Source organism: Ascaphus truei, chromosome 4 (assembly GCF_040206685.1).
Source record: "Ascaphus truei isolate aAscTru1 chromosome 4, aAscTru1.hap1, whole genome shotgun sequence".
Classification (NCBI taxonomy): Eukaryota; Metazoa; Chordata; class Amphibia; order Anura; family Ascaphidae; genus Ascaphus; species Ascaphus truei.
Genome location: NC_134486.1, coordinates 263054530 through 263077025, shown reverse-complemented (window position 1 = coordinate 263077025; position 22496 = coordinate 263054530). Strand labels below are relative to the sequence as shown.

The window sequence follows — 22496 nt, the reverse complement described above, 5'->3', positions numbered from 1 at the left end:
TAAAGACATACAATACAATACTGACCACCCTAAGAAATAGGGTGTCATAAAACACCTAAAGAGAGAAGTTCCACGATTTGTTTTGATCAGAAATGCATAAGATGTTTCAGAGAAATCATAAAACATTTCTCCTGAGAAATGGGTACATTTCTAGTGCGTTCACGTGGCTGCTCTCAGCTAAAAACTGTAGCCACAGAAAAATATCAAAGAAATGACAAGTGCGATGTTGTAGGTTTTACCCTTTCACTGCTGTAAGACCGGCCGCTGCCTTCTGTGATCACGAACACGTGATCACTTCGGGGAACATGGAAAAGCATCGTATCAAAAAGCACTTAGTATGTACCTTAACATGTTCACTTTGAGAACTGGCTTGTATAAAAGATATCTGAGAACGTGCCATACATAGTAGTAGGTGATTGCTCAAATGGCAGACCTTCAAGGCGTCGGACAATTTCCTGGGTAATATATTCCAGATTTCATCCGACTTGTTAATCTTCCTTTTAGGAGCTGTGATTGTTGGATGGATTTGTTGAGTTTTATTTTCTTTCTGTTTAGCATTGGCTCCCGTGTTTGAGAAGATTCTGTTCATTTAGATGTAGCCCTCCTTACCCGGCTCTAAAGGCGTTTACATCGAGTTGTGTATACAGGATATAGTTAGGTCCGGAAATAATTGGACACTGATACAAGTTTTGTTATTTCAGCTGTGTACCAAAATAAAATCAAGTTACAGTTAAATAATGGGCTTAAAGTGCAGTGTATCAGCTTTAATTTGAGGGTATTCACATCCAAATTGGAGGAAGGGTTTAGGAATTACATCTATTGTATTGTATTGTATGTCTTTATTTATATAGCGCCATTAATATAGCGCTTCACAGTAGTAATACATGTGGTAATCATATAAATAACAAATAAATATAAATAACAGGTCATGGGAATAAGTGCTTCAGACAAACGTAACATTTAGGAAGAGGAGTCCCTGCTCCGAGGAGCTTACAATCTAATTGGTATGTAGGAGGAACGTACAGAAACAGTAGGAGGGCATTTTGGTAAGTAATTCTGCTGGCACCATGTGTCACATAATTTCAGATATGATCCAAGAGGGATCAAAAAAGAATCCCCCAAAAAAGCACTCAATGCCAGAAAGTGTTTAGCTGGATAATAGTGATCCGACAGGACAAAAATACCTGTATATTTGGTTGTACAGGGATTAAGTAACCCTTATAGTCCCATCAAGTCCAAAGAAAAATAATAATTTTTTATTAGTGTAAATACTTATTAAAAACACAAACATATCATTCACACTTGTTAAAAATACCCCATTCAGAGGTGGCTAATGTGGTCAATATTTTTTAGGAGTTCCTGCTGACTCACATACATCCATATCGGTGATATAAATTGAGAACCGAGGCAGTACTGTGATCCTATAGAGGGTCTCCAATATCTGGAGCATTAATATCAGACTATATATATATATAGGCTTAGTATACTGTCATCTTGTACAATTGTCCTTCAAATATCATTATATATCAAATGGTGTAACGGTAATATTAGCTTCCTGACTATACATAGAATACTGGTCTGTATCGCACAATCAGTGAACAAACTGCATTTAAATCGTGCCTGTGTTATTACCAGATACACCATACCAAATCACACATAGTAAAGGAAAAAATCAGTGATCACAGCCTGATATATATTTCTCTGCATTTATACCGCAAGCCATTACGAACATAGCCGTTGGTCCTATTACACACAATTCCTTATATGTGGGTTTATCATTCTGTGCATTCAACCTGCGTTATACTGATATTTTGGGACCTATGATGCAAATGATGCAAATACTACATGCTGTAGATATGCTGTGGCACTGACACTACAGGAGTGTTCTTACGTGATACTGTGGTGTGTCTTAAATATAGAACTATAGTGTTGGGCTTTACAGTTTTGTCCCATCCATGTATATTCGAATGTACCCATCATATACAGTATAGCAACCCTTGATTTGCACATCTAGAGAGGAGGCTGTGCCTTGTTAGGTATACCAATTATCTGGTTCCAATTAGACACTAATTGGGGCTCATGTCCAAAACGCATCCTAGTACCAATATAGGTAACTCTAATACAGAGATGGTTACCTTGAATTTAACTGTTTAGGCACAGCAAATGTACCTCTCTAGAAGCCTCCCACTAACAGAACGATCTAGTAATTACCACCAGGGACTATCCTATTATTCAATTTGGGATTACCCATTGTTCCCTGCTGGTGTCACTATCTCACCCCTTTTAATGGTTTTAAATATCATTAGAGTATGCGTCGTTGTTTATGGGTAAATAAAATGTTATTATTTTGGCCAATTATAGGCTTTTAGTGGCAACTGTCCTCCTACAGTGTTGGGAGCGGTTACTTTGTGTACCCTAAATAGCCAACTAGACATTGTGTCAGGGAGTATTTTACCCCATACATTATAGCAGCCTTGAAGTGCAACCAACTAAGGATCTTTGGGAGATCTTGTGATCTCCTAGTTTGTGTTTGTGTCCTTAAGAGGTATTACGGGACCACTAAGCCAACCCCCTCTGTGGAAGTGGCAGCTTGACACGAAACGCGTAGAGTGGTGAGGTCATAGCGACGACGGGAAGACACGTGACGACGGAACCCAGAAGCGGCTAGCGGAGCAACTCCACGAGGAAACTTACTCACAAAGTTAAGATTGCAGCTATTGTTTTCATCTTGGTAGCTTGCGTTTTTTCTCCCTTATACCACCTTAGGATCCTTTGTGTAGGGGTGGGATTTTAAACCTTATCCCTTCTGGGGGCTCAGACCATTATGATCTTGTTCTTATATGTTGAATTTATATGTTTTTATGGTTAAATATATAAACATTTATATGATTAACTAAATCTTTGTATTTTTTCTTTTGCGCCCCTTTTTATGTTTGTATGTAAACAGACACAGTTCCACACCGACAGTGTGAAAGTCGCTGATTAGACCGATGATCCCAGTTCCCATGAGGAGGTAAACCTTATATTTTCATGTGTCCCAAGTGGGGTTATTATATACAGTTAGGTCCGGAAATAATTGGACACTGATACAAGTTTTGTTATTTCAGCTGTGTACCAAAATAAATTCTGGTTACAGTTAAATAATGAATATGGGCTTAAAGTGCAGTCTATAAGCATTAATTTGAGGGTATTCACATCCAAATTGGAGGAAGGGTTTAGGAATTACATCTCTTTAATATGTAGTCCCCTCTTTTTCAATGGACCAAAAGTAATTGGACAATTGACTCAAAAGCTGTTTCATGGACAGGTGTGAGCTATTCCTTCGTTATTTCATCATCAATTAAGCAGGTAAAAGGTCTGGAGTTGATTCCAGGTGTGGCATTCGCATTTGGAAGCTGTTGCTGTGAACCCACAACATGCGGTCAAAGGAGCTCTCAATGCAAGTGAAACAGGGCATCCTTAGGCTGCAAAAAAAATAAATCCATCAGAGAGATAGCAGGAACATTAGGAGTGACCAAATAAACAGTTTGGTACATTCTGAGAAAAAAAGAACGCACTGGTGAGCTCTGCAACACAAAAAGGCCTGGATGTCCACGGAAGACAACAGAGGTGGATGATCGTAGGATCCTTTCCATGGTAAAAAAAAACCACTTCACAACATCCAGCCAAGTGAAGAACACTCTCCAGGAGGTAGGCATATCATTATCCAAGTCTACCATAAAGAGAAGACTTCACGAGAGCAAATACAGGGGTTTACCACAAGGTGCAAACCATTCATAAAACTTAAGAATAGCAAGGCCAGATTAGACTTTGCCAAACAATATCTAAAAAAGCCAGCCCAGTTCTGGAACACCATTCTTTGGACAGATGAAACTAAGATCAACCTGTACCAGAATGATGGGAAGAAAAAAGTATGGAGAAGGCTTGGAACGGCTCATGATCCGAAGCATACCACATCATCTGTAAAACACTGTGGAGGCAGTATGATGGCATGGGCATGCATGGCTTATAATGGCACTGGGTCACTAGTGTTTATTAATGATGTGACAGAAGCAGCCAGAGGAATTCTGAAGTGTATAGGGATATATTGTCTGCTCAGATTCAGCCAAATTCAGTGAAGTTGATTGGACGGCGCTTCACTTTACAGATGGACAATGACTCAAAACATACTGTGAAAGCAAACCAGGAGTTTTTTAAGGCAAACAAGTGGAATATTCTGCAATGGCCGAGTCAATCAAATGGTCTCAACCCGATCGAGCCTGCATTTCACTTGCTGAAGACAAAACTTAATGCAGAAACAGCAACTGAAGACAGCTGCAGTAAAGGCCTGGCAAAGCATCACAAAGGAGGAAACCCAGCGTTTGGTGATGTCCATGCGTTCCAGACTTCAAGCAGTCATTGCCTGCAAAGGATTCTCGACAAAGTATTAAAAATGAACATTTTATTTATGATTGTGTTAATTTGTCCAATTACATTTGAGCCCTTGAAATATGGGGACTGTGTATGAAAAGGGTTGCAATTTCTAAACGTTTCATACAATATTTTTGTTCAACCCCTTGAATTAAAGCTGAAAGTCTGCACTTCTATTGCATCTCGGTTGTTTCATTTCAAATCCATTGTGGTGGCGTACAGAGCCAAAATTATGAAAATTGTGTCAGTGTCCAATTATTTCCGGACCTAACTGTATATCAGGACTCCCACTTGTTTCCAAGTCACCAGGACTCAGTGAGGCTTCAGTCTGAACTCTGAGGAATCTCTTTCTAGAACATTAAGTGGAGCTATATATAACCTTCTATCTCCAAATAGTCACACTACTGCCACAAGTCATACAATGGAATGGCTTGCCTTCTGCATAGTCATTCTACATCACCTGATGGGGAGGGAAGTAACCCGAGTGATCCCACACAGTTAACCCATTAAGGCTGTTAACACCTGACACTAACTAATAGTCCCCAGAGGGGGCTACATAGAAATGATTCCATCTGACATCAAAATGGGCTGCATGATGTCACAGAACCATGTCATATTCACATAGAGATGAAGTCAGATCCTCCTGACTGTGGTTTGCTGTGGTTGCACAATTACAATTACATTAACGAGTTGCACAATTACATTTGCTGAACCACAGCAAACACATCTGTTTGAAGCTCATCAAAGAGTAAAATGGGCTATAACTTTAGATATAGAAGACCTTCAGAAAGAAAACGTCCTGTAGCTGTAGTCGCATATAAAATGCAAACAAAGTCATTGCAAAAAAAGTATCTTTTGTCTGAAATAGTAGAACTCTGCCCACTTGGTCCTAATTTACAGGAAAAAGATGGTTTGCAAATGTAGAAGTGACCTTAAGGAGCTGCCCTTTCTATGTCCACAATGCACTAATGGCAGTGACATGTATAAGTGGTAAAATCTGGGTGATTAGACTTTTTTGGGGGGGGGGCATTCTTTCTGGCTACTTCTTTTCGTGTGATGTCGCTGTCGGTTTATAGAAGTTTACACAGGCAATACCCCCCATTTGAACCGACAACACAGTTGTCTGCCTAGCCACAATATGTTCCTATGTGTGCTTACACTAATAAACCATAGGCTCGTGCTGTGTGTAATACTGTTGCATTTGCTTGTCTCTCCTTACTCTACTTAGGATGTACGATATATCAGGGAGGGAATCCCGTTTAGCACTTGTATAAGTGTTTTGTCCCACAGTGTAAATCTTTAATTACACTTGCAGCTCTTTACTGAAATAAAATAATGAAAATAATTGGTCTTTGCATATGTACATTATATATATCATCAGAAATATGCAAATTGCTTTATTTATAAATGTTTTCTGTGCATAATTAAATGTAACTGTTTTGTGCCAAATTTGATGCTTTTTGTACTCACATTTTTGGGTTATTTTTAAAACCACACGCATTGGTAATATTGTACGGTCGTTTTAGCAATTCCACACCACCCATCCTGGCCTCTGGGATAGCATGGGTTCTGTAAAAACTAATAGTGACTTGTTTTCCATTAGGAAGCAAAAGTATGCTAAGCTTCAGAACAAATTGTCCAAAGTGAAAGAGATAAAAGCCTGCTGTCTTCTCTAATTCTGTAATGAAATTTCTCTTCCCCGACTCTCACAGTTTTCTAATCAGATGCAGCAGTGGAGCGTTGCAGCCCTGATTTTTGGCCCCTTTTCTGCAGAGGTCAAAAAGAACCATAATCAATGCCTTTGTGATATCATTTTCAAATCCTTATGCATGAACTTATGGGAAAGGAGCACTGATGGCAAAAATTGACATAGAATAAATCAGCTTTCGTTTTTTCCCCCTGGCCCTAAGAAGTTTTAGATTCACGAGTTTACAAATTCGAAGGGACTTATTACATTGAAAAATGTCTCCCTATGGGATGCACCATATGATGCGCATATTGCAAAGCATTCCATTCCTTTTTGCATTGTGAATAGTCAGCAAAACAGGAGCTAGCACAACAGCCCACTAATTAGATGATTTCCTGCTAGTACAGTAGGTCCTCTTAATTCTCCGTTGTGCAAGAGGCTACTTGAATAGAATAGCTAAAGACAAAACAGAACTCCCAGCAGAAATATTGTGACTTCTGGGCATTGAAATTGACACAGTGACTAACGAATCATGCTTGACCAGATAAAGTGAGAAAGCTAAGATTTAGCCAGTTCAGGGAGGCTAGAAAAGTGACACTAAAACAGATAGTCACTGCTGAGATTCCTGAATGTCACCTGTAGAGTCATTCCAATTAGCTGAATCTTTAACCATAGGCTTCAGACCAGCACCGCAAAGCCCCAACACCTCATCCGAATGACAAAACGCAGACCTAAAGGTATGGAAAGTGTTCCTCAGCCAGTTCAACAGTAATAGGTATGGAAAGTGTTCCTCAGCCAGTTCAACAGTAAAATGTTGGGGTAGAGGACAGCCAAACGAATCAGGAACTGCAGCTGTTCCCTGACGCAGGAGAGGCACGTGGCTTTGGTGCATAGGGGTGTGCCGTGCCGTACCATTAGACTAGGTACAGTCGGGGCTAACCAAAAACATGGCTTTTCTAGTGCTTTTCTATGACAAACAACAATGTGATTAATTAGGCGCTCTGACAAAATATAGTAAACTAAGTGAATAAAAGGTGCAAAACACTGTGTATATCAATATTTGAAACAAAAATTATGTTAATTGAGGGTGAAAAAGTGAATAAAAGGTGAAAAATAAATCCGTTGTAACCCCCTGCTCAAACCCTCTGGTAGGCGCTGTCTTCACTGGTCCCTAAATGGCTGGAACTATCTTCAAAATCCAGGGGCAGCATGGTAGAGAATCAACAGGAGAAAAAGAGAAAAAATATCTAAGTGCAGGTGTCTTGTAAAAGTTGTGAGTCATATGGATCTTGGCTCATATAGAGTGCCTACTCACAGTGTAGTAGGTGTAATTATGCAAATCCAAAATTGTGGCTCTGTTCTTGCTTGTGTAGGGGAATCAGATAGTTGGTGCCTCAGTGGAGAAGAGAAAAGGAAACTATAGCGCAGGTCAATTAGTAAAAAAGCTTTAAATTTAAAAAGTGGGAATCGTACTCACATTGTATACGACTGATAAAAGCATAAACACAGTAATTTAGACATTGTGAGTCATCGCTATCTCTCCACCGCCGTCTCCTCAGTAACACCGATGGTCTGGGATGCCTGAGACGCCTGCTCCGGCTGTTGCTTACTTGCCGGCATCTCTCGCAAGTTCTGCGATGTCACTTCCGGGTTTTTGGGCGTCACTTCCGGTTCTAGTTTCTGGCTGAATAACGCGCCTGGGAGTGCAGCAGTGGCTTAGGAGCTACAACTCTATGCGTTTTGTTCATTCTTTAGCTTCATCAGGAGTGTTACGATGCAGTAATTTGCTCCGACATTATCCCAAGATTAGCATGGAGGGGGCTCCAGCTGGATGGGCATTGAAAATAACAGGAAAAATGTCAACAGAAACAGTGTAACACATAGATTTACGAGGACTGGATAGGTAACTGGCACTGAAGAAATGGGGTACAACTCTCAGACAAAGGTCTGGATATTTGTATTGACATCAGGCAGCCACTACAGGCAATAAGCAATCAGGGTGCTTGAGTTGGGTGTTCATCCCCAGTAAGTGGCCTCAATATGTCCTCCTGGTGGCAGAACTGTCACGTCAGCCAGGTTAAGGATGCCACGAAAATGATAAGAAAAAAGGCGCTGGCAGTACCGTTAAGTCCTCAGAAGAGATTGCGTGGGCAGGCTGGAGGCACCGACTCATGCATTCGGGCTGGGCCCCTGCCCAAGTAAGGTGGAGAAAGCTGGGAGTCATCTGTATTGTTGGGCCTAGGCTGCCAAGAAGCATTCCCCATACCACTTGCAGAATGTACATGTTCATCTACATACATGGACTAGCGACTGGCTGATATATTTTTACAAAATATTGTTAAAGAACAATGATGCTGTGACCTAATTTTACTTCCACTAAAAACTGTGTTCGACTCAATTTTTTTAGGTACAAGCGAAGGGTAGGCACGTTAAGCCTTTATGAGATTCAGATGTCATCTGGTATCCAGTCTGAATCTCCAGTGTCAGGGCTGCTTTGACCCCTTTCTCAACCTTAGATTGGAACTCGATATTACTAGCTAAAACAAGTTTAATGCAGACTGTGCTGTGGTGCTATTTTATTGTAGCAAATACATCAATTCATATTGCTGTTGTCGTCTTGCTTTAGCATTGCACTTTGGCATTCCTATTCGTATATTGTGCTGAAAAAGTATAACATGTGGCTAAATTAAAAACAACTGTTGCTGACTAATGCTACATCTTTCAGTTATCTCTATATGTGGTACTCAGGAAACTGGATGGATTATTCAAGTTCAGTGTAAAAAAAACCCAAATGTACGCAGTGAAGCACCCAACTCGTTAGAGTGGGATTCTCAATATTCTGCTATTCACCAGCAGTCTCTATTCTAACAGTCCAGTACTAGGAGCAAACTAATGTCATCAATAGTGTACAGTTTGTGATTTTCTATTAGCAACACATTGGCCAGTGGTCAAAGTGCCGTAAGAAGTAGAATACTGTGTCCGATTGTAAAGGGTCCTAGATCTGTTAAGCAAAAAGACATAACTCTATTTATTTCATTTTATAAAACATTGTACAACATATATGTGCTACAGACAAAAAGGGAAAGAGCCTCTAACAATTCAATCTATTTTTTTTTTAAGCATATCTGTATGTTTGATAAAAAGAAAGCAGATGTAAATAAAACAATAGTGGTAGTTGGAATACCAGCATGGCACTTTCATGTGCTAAAGTGCCTCTGGTGAGTAACCAGAGTCGCTGAATTCAATATTACCATAGTGGCCCGAATATAGTACGGCCTCGCACATATTACGACCCTAAAGTTTTGACGGTGTTCTACATGAAAAATGAAAGATGTTAGACTGAGCATATAATACGAGTACAGTTTTCAGAAGGACATTTTTAGGGAAAAAAGAGAGCACTATATTCAGGCCAATACGGTATACAGGTAGTCCTCGCTATCCAACGTTTCACTTTACAACCAATGGAATATCCAACGCTTTGCAATGCAACCCTATGGGCCGTTTTTCGACACTGGAATGCGTTATCTGACACCTGAATGCATTATCCAACTCTCACCGCCACTAATTCCTGGGACATGGTACAGAAGACCCCGCTGAGCCGTGCTGATTAGATGCACTTACCCCCTGCATCTGTAATCAGCGCGGCTTTTGGAGCCGCTTCCGCACGATTCCGCATGCGTGCGGAGGCTCAGAAAATTGCAGGAGACAGGCAGGATTAAAATTTCCACGCTGAGGGGTGCGGAGGAGCGGTCACGTGACCGCAAACATCCAATGGGAACGAAGGACTAGCCCCGCCTCCTGCCACGCCTCCACCATGCCTTCGCCCCACCCCCAAAGCACGCTCACTGCCTTGCCTGCCAGGACGCAAAAAAGCACCAGCTTGAGCAGGCGAGGCAGAGCAGGAGCACGGCTCAGCGCGGCCCGAGGTACCATGGGACTCACTTTACAACGGTTTCACTATCCAACGCTACTTCCAGAACGGATTCCGTTGGATAACCGATGACTGCCTGTAGTCACATTTTTTACATGAAGATTGAAGTTCCTATTGTTATTAATACTGTATCTTCCATCATCCATCAGAGTGAAACTTCTTTGAGGCAGGGATTTCCTGCCCTCTCTGCTTACATAGTATTGCTCTTCTCCCTGACTTTATATGTAACTCCCTTTACTTTAAATCATATATGTGTTCGTAGTGTAAGGCGCTGTATACATCGTTGTTGAAATTATTAATACTTATGTTTTAGTCCATCATGAGACATGGATTTTTATCTACAAAATTGCTAATTGATCACTGAGTTTGTTGCATAGTGAGTACATGTATTTGCCTATGTGGCCCCTTTTCCCCCACCCTAAGTGAAATCATATAGCTACCGGTGTTTCTGGTGCGGATGCATATCTGTGAGGTTGACACAAGGCCTTGAGAACTCTGCGATGGTATGGGGAGGCATCAGGTCAGGCTCTCAGTGATGATCCTTCATAGTGCAGGGCCTCCAGACAGTGAGGATCCTGGTGCAGCCAGGATGGTCCTCACTGTGCAACTCATATAGTGTCCCATTCAAGTAGCCCACAACAGATGTATTCAACTGGGTCTTTATTTGCAGCATACATACAGTTATGGCAGCCTCATTCCCTGAAGTAGTACCCCAAGGGCTTGAGGCCCTGCAGGCCCCTTTTCATCTCCATTACCCCCTGATTGGATAAAGGGTAAGTGCTTCCACTCCACAGGGGGAGGGAAGAGAGCCCTGACTTCTGGGAGAGTGTCATCTTATGTACCCCAGGGGAGGGGCTTGTAACCCTGCCCCATAACAGGGCAGGTCCGATACTGACAGGCATCGCATCATAGGCATGTTACCCAGCCAGTATCCTACACAACGATGCCACTCTATGGTTGTTGTTAGGCCCGCCCCTGGATAGAGCAACAATGTATCCAGGCTGCAACACAAACTAGGCCTCCATGAGAGAGTTTATCCCCCACAGTGCCTGGGTCTAACAGGACTTATACTGTTAGGACCAAAGAAAAGATGCTAGCCATGGGACTAGGCTACACCTACATTATACACATTCAAGCCACCCATATATACATGATCTACAACAGCTTACATATGGTATATGATTCCTCCTCTAATACTGGTAGTTAAGTATAATAATATGGGTTTGAATCAATAAATAATACAAGTGACACCAAATCGCGAATCTTAACATATATATTATATCTACCGTACCAATCTATCATCTAGTATTTAAATATATATATATTTTTTTCAGATTCCTTTTTCATGCTACTGTATACTTTTTGAATGCACACAAGGTACTTGGCAGCCCGAGTAATGTCTTTATGTCTTTCTAAATGCTTTGAAATGTTAGTATTATGTATCAATTTTCAATCTTGAGAAAATACATTTCCCACAATTCTTTTATAAAACACTCCTTTGAGCTTTGTGCATTCATGACACGATGCTTTGCAGATCCAAATATATTTGGAAAACCAGGCGTTTAAAAATATCCCATTAAAGTCAGTTGACTAAGCGTGTTGACATATTAGAGAGTAAGCAAGTTTTAAAATACGGATGAAAGGACTGATTTTGCACGTTAAAAGACTTTTAAGAGCTCTGCTGAATTTTTGCTTATCCTTTTTTTTTTTTTAAATAAACCATGACAGTAAAAAAGTGGCAAGAGAGAGCAGAAATTTGGCAATAAATAGAATTGACATGATATATTCCAGCATAAACCTATAGCAGTGATTCTCAATCGGCATCTCACAATCCCATACCAGCTGTATCACAAAAATGTATCGAGAAATAGAACATTTAGAAGTATACACAAAAATGAAGCTTTAAACTAACTTAAATATTTTTTTTTTAAATGGAACCTTTCACATTTACAGCAAAAATGAACAACAAAACCTGTAAAATGATTATTTAGCATCGCGCCCATATAGAAAACCATGGGATAAGAGGCATAAGGCTGTCATCTGTATTTCAAGAATCAGGTAGCGGTGTGACTCACCATACAAAAAGAGTTAAAAACTACTGGCCTATAACCCACACGAAGTTATAATTATACATCTTTTCCTTTTTTCTTGAGCAGCTATGGGTTCCAAACAAGTTGGAATACATGGAAAGGAGATTTGGAATGCATCTGGTATCCAGTCTGAATCTCCAGTGTCAGGGCTGCTTTGACCCCTTTCTCAACCTTAGATTGGAACTCGATATTACTAGCTAAAACAAGTTTAATGCAGACTGTGCTGTGGTACTATTTTATTGTAGCAAATACATCAATTCATATTGCTGTTGTCGTCTTGCTTTAGCATTGCACTTTGGCATTCCTATTCGTATATTGTGCTGAAAGAGTATGACATGTGGCTAAATTAAAAACAACTGTTGCTGACTAATGGTACATCTTTCAGTTATCTCTATATGTGGTGCTCAGGAAACTGGATGGATTATTCAAGTTCAGTGTAAAAAAAAAAACTAAATTTACGAACTGAAGCACCCAACTCGTTAGAGTGGGATTCTCAATATTCTGCTATTCACCAGCAGTCTCTATTCTAACAATCCAGTACTAGGAGCAAACTAATGTCATCAATAGTGTACAGTTTGTGATTTTCTAATAGCAACACATTGGCCAGTGGTCAAAGTGCTGTAAGAAGAAGAATACTGTGTCCGATTGTAAAGAGTCCTAGATCTGTTAAGCAAAAAGACATAACTCTATTTACCTCATTATATAAAACATTGTACAACATATACAGTATGTGCTACAGACAAAAAGGGAAAGAGCCTCTAACAATTCAATCTTTTTTTTTTAAAGTGAATCTGTATGTTTGCTAAAAAGAAAACAGATGTAATAAATGGAAACATTGCACTCAAATTTACAGAAAAAACAAACAACAAAAAACGGTAAAATTATTATTTAGCATAGCGCCCATAGAGAAATCCATGGGATGAAAGGAATAATGGTATCATCCGTATTTAAAAAAAAAAAAAAAAAAAATGGTCCCTGCTGATCACCGGGTATAGCTGGACTCATAGAAGTTAGCCAACATCAGAAGTAAAAAGTGCGATTTCCAAATGACAAAGAAAATATATGGATGTTTTATATATATATATATATATATATATATATATATATATACTAGCTAAGAGACCCGGCGTTGCCCGGGATTAAAATTTCCCGCTCCCTCCTCACTCCAATCCCCCTGTCACTTTTTCCGCTCCCCCAGTCTTTCTCCGCTTCCCTTCTCTCTCCGCTCCCCCCCCCCTGCGCAGCTCCGGTCTCCCGCCCCCTCCCCCCTGCGCAACTTTGGTCTCGTCCCCCCCCCCTCTGTGCAGCTCTGGTCCCCCCCTGCGCAGCTCTGCTCCCCCCTGCGCAGCTCTGGTCTCACGCCCCCCCTCTGCACAGCTCTGGTCGTCCCCCCGCGCAGCTCTGCCCCCCCTGTGCAGCTCTGGTCCGCCTCATGCGCAGCTCTGCCCCCCCTGTGCAGCTCTGGTCCGCCCCATGCGCAGCTCTGCCCCCCCTGTGCAGCTCTGGTCCCCCCCGCTGCGCAGCACACAGTGTCACATACACAGTGAGACACACACAGTGTCACACACACACACAGTGTGAAACGCACACACACACAGTGTCACACACACACAGTGTCACACACACAGTGTGAAACGCACACACACACACAGTGTCACACACACACACAGTGTCACACACACACAGTGTCACACACACACACACACACACACACACACAGTGAGACACACACACAGTGACACACACACACACACACACAGTGAGACACACACACACAGTGACACATACACACTCACAGTCTCCCATACACACACACACACAGTGGACAGGAGGAGGGGGGTGGAACGTTCGGCGATCCGAACAGGCGGCTCCCCACCTTCCGCCAGCCTTAACTGCGCACCCCCACCCCCCCGCGCCCATCTCCCTCCCCACGCGGGCAAGCAAGGGAGCGCCGTGGGAAGGGGAACAGAGGGAAGGCCATTTCAACCCGGTCCCAGCGCGAGGCCGACCTCACTGTGCAGCGGGGTGAGAGGCCCGGACGGGGGGTGAGGCTCCCTGTGGGGGGGTGAGGGGCGGTAACACTCCTCCCTATCCCACCACCTCCCTCCAATACCTGGGCGGCCGTGACTCTGAACCACCCCCCCTTCCTGCAGAGTAAAAGCCCACACGGTGCCCTATAAGAACAGAGCAGATGCAGATAGCATTGCCACAAGTCAGGAGTCTGTGAGGGAAGGGGCTGGAAACTCCGCAAGTGCTGTAACTGCGTGCGCCTGACCGTTGGGTGACCTGAGAGCTCGCGACATGATGGGATCAAATCCATAGAGACTGAGAGCTGCGGGTGGGGGGGGGGGGGGAGCTGGCGGGGAGGTGAGCTGCGGGTGAGGGGGGGTGATGGGGGGAGCCGGCGGGGAGGTGAGCTGGGGGGGGGTGATGGGTGCTGGGGGGGGGGGGGGAGCCGGCGGTCCAGGCCACTGGGTGAAGAGGACAGTGGCCGGGTGGTTGTGCGTGTATGTGGCAGTTGGGTGAGGCTGAGGGGGAAGGTGAGCTGCGGGAGAGGAGAAGAGAGTGGCAGTTGGGTGACGTCATAGAGCCACGCAGGCCAATGAGAGGTGTGCGGGCGGGGCAGGGATACAAACCAATCTGATTGGCCAGAGGCTGAGTGACAGATTCACCACATCTAGCAACAACCCCACAAATTTCAATTTTATATATTAAGATATATATATATATATATATATACGTAACATCAGTAAATTTAGCAGTGTAAGAAAAAACAGCCCTCAAGAGTAATGGCCAAATGCTAGGGCAATGTCAACTCAAAATATACATAAAAATGCACTATTTTCACCACTTTGCATACATTTCCCAAGCATATCCCTTGTTTTATGTTGTGTAACATAACATCATAACTGTGCTCTTTAACTCAACATCCTCCTTCGTAATTACATTGTAAATTACATCCTCATTTGCAGTTACGAGTAGTTACTTGTGATGCATATTATAGAGCAAACTGGGGTTGTGCTACGAAACACAATTTTAACTCTGCAATTGTTAATGTGATTTGTTCTGTTTCTTTTCTCTTCAAATTTATAATTCCCTGTGAAATTATGTTTGGTTCAGTACTACAACCTTAAAAAAAAATGTAAAAATACTGTTGTCCAGGTGTGCTCAATTCCAGTCGTCAAGACCCCCAACAGGTCAGGCTTCAAGGATATCCCAGCTTTAGCACAGGTGGCTCAACCAGTGGCTCAGAGCCACCTGTGCTGAAGCTGGGATATCCGTAAAACGTGACCTGTTGGGGGGTCTTGAGGACTGGAGTTGAGCTCCGCCCCCACCGTTCTCCTATTGGTCATCCTCTCCTTCACTCAGCACTCGCCTCCTTACTGCTCCCGGCCACTGTCCGTGGCCCGCCCCCTCAGCACCAACGCTTCCATCGGCCGCCGCCGCACTCGCGCTTGCACACGCCGTCAGGAAAAAGTCTGTTTTACTGTGGGAACTGGCAAACTCAAATTCGCCACACTTTCATGGCCAATTTGCCACTTGTGGCGATTGGCGACAGGGTTTCCCACCTCTGGGCTAGAACATTTGCTGCTTATATTCGCATAATAGGGTAGTAGTGTATTTAGTTTTACTCTAAAGAAAGTGCTCAGATGTTGGTTTTGGAAAATCAAACCTACAGTATAAGATATACTGTATGTGGTATCAGATCAAAAGAAATAATTGACAGACAATGTGAAATAGTCATCAACCGTGGGGACTGAGCCGGAATATGTAATAACAATAGTTTAAAACTCCACTATGCATAGAGCTGGAAGATCGACAGAAATAATTCAAGGATTCACCAGTAATCGAGGGGAAAAAATGGAAATGAAAATTGATTGCAAGCTGTAAATAACACTGGAGGGGAGAATGGGGGTCAGAATAAAGACAATGATTGTATATTATATGCATACTGGGAACTGGAAGGTAAAATGGTAAAAATGTAGAATATTTGACTGGAATAATTGAGAATTCAAAAGACACAAAACAGAATGGCACAACTCTGTTAATACTGTTTTTACTGGAAAGCATTCAATATTATGGTCTTATATTATCCTTAAGGGACCACTTGACACTGCTTTTGATTCATTTTGATCCTGTGCTGATTATTTTCTTCTTGGTTTTGTACTTTTTTTTCAGATGGTTATTTTTGGGGATATCATGGAATTATTGTTTGCAACCACCCATCTGGGATTCTATTTGGTTTCCCTGCCACAAAACTAAGGCACAAGCGAGGCAGATTTATCTATCCAAAGGAAAAATCTAATTTGAAATCAAAAGGGATTTTTTTCTTAGATAAACCTGGTTCTGATTATTTCTTCAACTGTGCCTCTGATTGAGCCACTTGTGCTGAAGCAGAGATATCCTTAAAACCTGACTTGTTTGGGTGGGGGGTGGGGAGTGGAGGGGGGGGGGGCGGGCCTTGAAAACTGGAGTTGAGAACTGCTGTATTAAAGGGTTAAACACCAATAGAAACAATAGGAATGAAAACTTACTGTGGAAGTGTAAGAATGAAGTGGAGCTGACATAAAACAGCAGTCCAAGTGGCCTTTGTTTGTTTTTTCCCTTTAATATGTGCATCAATACAATCTACACAATGATAAGTAATTAGCTAAGTTGCCAATCGATCTGTTCTCCTGTGATCGATCGGTGAAGTAGCAGTTTCTTGGTTCACTAAATGGCTGTCAGTTCAACATTAGAGAACCAAAGATGCAAAGTTCTGTGGGGAAGATCATTGACCAGGCAGTCACTAGATACAATTGGTGCACTGCTAGAGAGAGGGCAGGGCTCAAAAAGGGGTGTGCCAGAACTTGTTTCTGAAGAGGAAGGGGTTGTGACTTTGTAAATGTTTGCTATAGAAACAAAAAGGCTTGTTACATTATAATACATGTAGCCCTGGCTGGTTTGGGTTATTAATCTGCCCTCCTCCTGGCAGCAATCCCTGGTAAGGGCAGGTTTGCCAGGAGTAATCATGGGTTTTCCCCACACCTGTGCAGCTCAGTGAGTCACAGAGAAGGTAGTGTAATCAAGCTTGGTGTCCAATCAGGGGCAATGGGCTGGTTCCTACTGGATCTGTACTTAAGGGGCTGCACTTCCTGAATTTACTGAGTCTGTCTCTATCGTGAGAGAAGCAAGGTCTATCCTAGAGCAGTGTGCAGGGCTCTGCATACTGTGTGCCCTCCCTTAGGGGAGCGGTGGGAGACTGTTCCCCTTACTCTACCAGAGAGTAAGGGAAGAGCTAGGATTGCTCCTGGTGCCTGCTGGCTGGGAGTGTACAGTAGGTCCAGGGACATCCTGAGGGTGTAGGTCCTAAGAGCTGCTGGTGGACTGCTGTGCCATGTGCATAGAGAATAAAGAGATACTGTTTAATATACTTCTGTCCTGAGATTGAAATCTATTGGGAAGAAGGAGAAAGACTCTCAAGCAGGGATTTCGCCACATATCCTGGGGACTGCAAGAGATGGAGGCGCTGTCACCGTGAGTACGAGTCAGGTTATACCCCAAAAGCCTGTCCTGTTGCTATCCCCTAACATCATGCGGAAGACTCAGGGCTCCTGTTTATCAGCAGGTATGCACCACACTACTCCAAGTAAACAGCATAGAATTTCCCATGAAAGCCCCTATCTGTGATTTGAAACAGGGTTACATACATTAAAAATGTAATTTAGAGTTGTTAAATAAAATGCTACTGGCATTTTCTCATAGTACAGAACAGATTTGTAAAAAAACCACAGGATATTTCTTGGTCTGCAGCTATAATCCCTCATGCACTTTGTTTCTCTATTCAAGAGGTGCTAATGGAGGATACTTAAGGGTTCGCTTTGTCACAGTAACCATAGTACAGTATGTGCAAGAAACACAGCACTAGCACTGTGTTAATGCAGCATGTGCAGCCTGTGCTTTTGTTGCCGAGATAAAATCTAAATGAGCCAGAGGTCATCAGTAAATCTGTCAGGAAGTCACCCAGGGGAGAAATGCAGGAGGGGCAGTGATTTGAGACCCCGTAATACAAATACATAACTGTCAGAAAACAGGTTTGCAAGGAAGAAGCGAGATGCCTTTTTGGACAAGATATGAATACAAAGTTCTTTCTGTGAAGCTACAGGTCTGAATAATGCACCGTGCCAGGGGAAATCAGGCTTATTATAATACGTTATAACCAGTGGATAGACAAAAAGTAACAGAAAACCTGGGCAGCATGTAAATCCCAGATGCCCGGAGGCAGGGTTTTTTCCCCAGCATACCTGTTTTCTTAGACAGTTGTTGTACATTAGCATTATTTTATAATTGGAAAGTGCAGTTGTGCATTCAGGAAAGGCTCACACTTTGCTCCCCAATGATAACCACTTCGGTTTTCACTGCATACAAATATAATGAAAAAAAGATATCAAGGGGAGGGGTGTAAAAAAACAAAACGTACTGAAAGAACTGTAAAGGAAGTGTGTCAAATGTTGTGTCAAATGTTGCTAGAAATAATAAATATACTTTCCAAGCTGTGATATGGATATGGTTGTAAAATAACACTTAAAGTCATACAAAAAATAGCATATGGTCAACCAAGCAAATGTTTCTGAACCAGTTGTTTTTAAGGGAGCATTCAAAGTTTTGCCCCCCCATCATTTTTTTTTATACAAAATTGAAGCAGGGGGTCGTTGGATCTGAACCCTGTTAATTTCAGCTTTCAGAGATACACCTCCAAAGGGGGTACCGATATACAGTATCTCTCTGCAGTTGTTTGCAGTTTAAAGCTCCCCCGTCACATGGGCCAATGGGAAGCTGCACCAGGTGACATCATGGCTTCCTATTGGCCCGCAGAGCTCGGGAGCTTTGAAAAGCAGCCATAATGTGAACCCTGGAGTTGCTACTATGGAGGTCTGTATCTCTGGGAACAGAGGGCCTCCGGAGCTGAAATTAATGGAGATCAGCTCCAGAGTCCCCCTGCTTCAATTCTGTGTATAAAATAAAAATTAAAAAAGAAGAAAAAAACGCAGCTTAGGTTGTCTTTTTAACACCTGCAGAGACCCTTTATAAATATATTGTGAGTCCCAGTCCATGCATCCTACGTACATAACAATACATGAGAGAGAGCCTTTATGTTTCTTAAATAAACTAGCAAATTTATGTAGTGTATACCATTTATATCAGTATATTACACATACTAACCTTTTTGAATGTTTAACCCTTTTCTTGCCTGTATCAGGGGCAAGCTTGTTCACAACCGCTGGAGCTTTTGGGTGTCGGCCAGGTAATGGTTAATCCCGGCTTGGAGGAAGGCAGGCTACTAACGTGGCCAGCTGATTATAGCAAAGGGTTTGAAGCTGCAGTTCAAGCAAGGAGAGATAGAAGTGTATAGCTTCCCAGACCTCCATTTTACAGCAGAATTTAGTGGGAGTCTACTCCTGGGTGCCCCACACCCAGAATCCAAAGCAACCAGACCTTCTGGAACTCTGAGCAGGTGTCGTTATTGAGACTGACTAATTTCTCCATGATGCAGACTTGCCATTTTAAAGACATTTTTAATGTATTATAATGTAACAAGCATTGTTTGCTCCTATAGCAACCATTTACAAAGTCACATCCCCTTCCTCTTCTGAAACAGGCTATGGCACACCCCTTTTGAACCCTGCCCTCTCTCTAGCAGTGAACCAATTGTACCTAGTGACTACTTGGTCACATGATCTTCCCCACAGAACTTTGCATCTTGGGTAATCTTCTGCTGCACTGACAGCCATTTAGTGAACCCTTGAGCCGAATCTTTGCCGATCGATCACAGGAGAACAGATCGATCTGCAACTTAGCTAATTACTCACTGTGTGGATTGTATTGATACACATATTGAATGGAAAATTATTATAATTTTTTTTTAAATGGCATCTAGAAGGAAAGGACTTGTTTGTCTCCCTCTCCCTGACCTGCATACAAACCACAAGTGTGTGTCTTTGCTGCATAGGGACACCGGGGCAGGCAGGTCATATGTTTGTGTCCTTGGTGCATGGGGACACCATACAGTATATCTATATAGACATATATGGACTTTCATACGCTGGGGAATCAGAACTTTGGCTAGGAAAAGTCTGTATTTTTTGTTGGTGAAACTTCTGCTTTATAAAAGTCTACATTATTTTTCCAAAACAAGTCTCCTATCTTCACCTCTGCATGAATCGCCTACAGTGGCATACGTCACGGGGTCTGGCACTCCAGGAGTCTCATGACTTAGCAGCTTGGTCATATTCTACCAGCTCATTTTTGTATGGGAGCTCGCGCTCTGAGCTCACGTAGTTAGCAGAAGGCGATCTATCGGGACGTGAAATGGAAGATAGGACTCTTCCACTTCTGTTCTGTCATGAGTGACAGAGCAATCAAGTGATTGCTTCAGAGAAGTGGTCATGTGATCGTGAGTGCTAGCGGGGCCGTGGCACTCTGGGGCTGTGGCTCCTCCTGCGCTCAAATGGTTAAAGAAGCCTTCAAATAAATGTTTTAATAAGTACAAAGTAGGAGGTCTCCAAGGTTAACCGTGCTAATTTCAGCTCTGGGGACCTCTGCTTCCTAAGATACTGCTGTAGGTGCTGCTGGTACTGCATAATTCTTAAATCTCCCTCAGCACACGGACCAATAGGCAGCTGCAGTGGAGGACATTGTGGCTTTCTATTGGCTCCCGTGCCGTGGGAGCTTTAAACCTCCATAATGTTTACCCAGTCTGGGATGCTGCGGGGGAGAACCTACGGAGATTAGTATCTCGAGTAGCAGGGGGTCCCAAGAGCTGAAATTAACGTGGTTTAGCTCCAGAGACCCCCTTCTTCCCACCTAGAAGAAGAAAAAAACCAGGTGGAACCACACCTTTAAATTAAAAATGTGTTTCCCCCACAATACAGCTTGAAAACCATTGATCGAGAGGGCAAAAGTGACATTTCCACTGTTTTGTTTAAACAAATCCTACTTTTCAAACATTTAGAAATAAAAGTTTTAAAAAATCCAAGGCACTCACAAAACGTTCCCTTAGTCAACCTTGTTAATACATCCAAGAGAAAAACCAAACCCCATACTGTCCAAAGGCTATAGTGATATTAAGATTATCTGACCAAATAAAAACATAATTTCATTGAAACATTATAAAATTTGGAAATCTTAATCCATATTAAAACAGGGAATATCTATACTAGTGTAGTCCCCTGTAAACAGCACAGGCTATACCTATCTTCCTTCTGCTGTGGTAAGTCCTGTTAAGATCAGGCACCAGTAATCATCCTGGGTTTTCCCCCCTCATAGCCCTATCCTGAATGATAGACGCAGGCCTGGACTCTGCTGCAGGCGTGAGCACGAGGGGAGGTCCTGTTGACATCACGAGGGGCGGGGCTAGCTCTATATTTAGCAGCCAACTCCGGTGAGTAGAGTTCCTTCGTGCGAGAATAGTTTCTCTCTTCGTGGGAGAGTAGTCTCTTCGTTCGAGAGTAGTCAGAGTCTGGAGTTGCCGGTTAGTTATGCCAGGAGTATGCAGTGCCGTTAACGGGCCATGAGTCAAGAAATCCTGCGGATCGGTCCGAGGATTTGGAGGGGCCTACAAGTTCCCCTGTGCAGAGTGCCGGAGAAAGCAGAGCGGAAAAAATCAGCGTCCTTTCGTAGAGCTGATAGTGTTATAGACTTGGTGGACCAATGCCCTCACCCCACTGCCAGGGGTGATGGGGAGAATCCAAGACCCACCGCGAGGCTAACCTCGGGGGTGGGCCACGGGGTATTGAAGCCCAAGCTCAGACCATCCTGCCGGAAGAGTGACTTGGAGGGAAGGAGAGGAAGAATTTTTGGGCGAAGGCGAGTGGCGTATAACCCGTCCTGGCTATTGTGTTGCGGCTGTTGGAAGCCTTATCGTTGGGATATTGTTGCTTTGTCAAATAAAGAGACTATTCTTCATCCGTAAAGACTGTGTGTGACTTGGAAAGTATTACCCTGGGACCCAAGGGGTTCTTCTATACCGGTCCTGTCCCATATTCCTGGGAGTATAGAAGATGGAGGTGCTGCACCACTAAGAGATCATGGAGGCTACCACCCCAGAAGCCCGGTCCTGGCTCCCCCACAACATCGCGGGAAGCTCAGGCCCTCCTGTTCCTCACAGGTATGCACCACAGCACATGTAATCTGCCCTCATGCACCCTAGACACCACCGTAGAGTCTGGGGGAGGGGGGGAAGCAGGGTTACACTAGGATTCCCGAGAAACGTGCCAAACTCAGAACCAGCGTTCAGAAGAAGAATATTTTGCAGATTTCTTGTAACTTTTGTAAAAATGTCTTTATGTAATTGCAATTACACTGTGAACTGATAATTGTGAACATTGAAATGTGGCAA

General features: G+C 42.9%; 1 protein-coding gene across 4 annotated transcripts in view; it reads right to left on the bottom strand.

Annotated features, from left to right (window-relative positions):
* PDE7B (phosphodiesterase 7B) overlaps positions 1–22496 on the bottom strand; it is a 372458-nt gene that overhangs the window by 21247 nt on the left and 328715 nt on the right. The gene's annotated exons all lie outside the window — the stretch shown is intronic.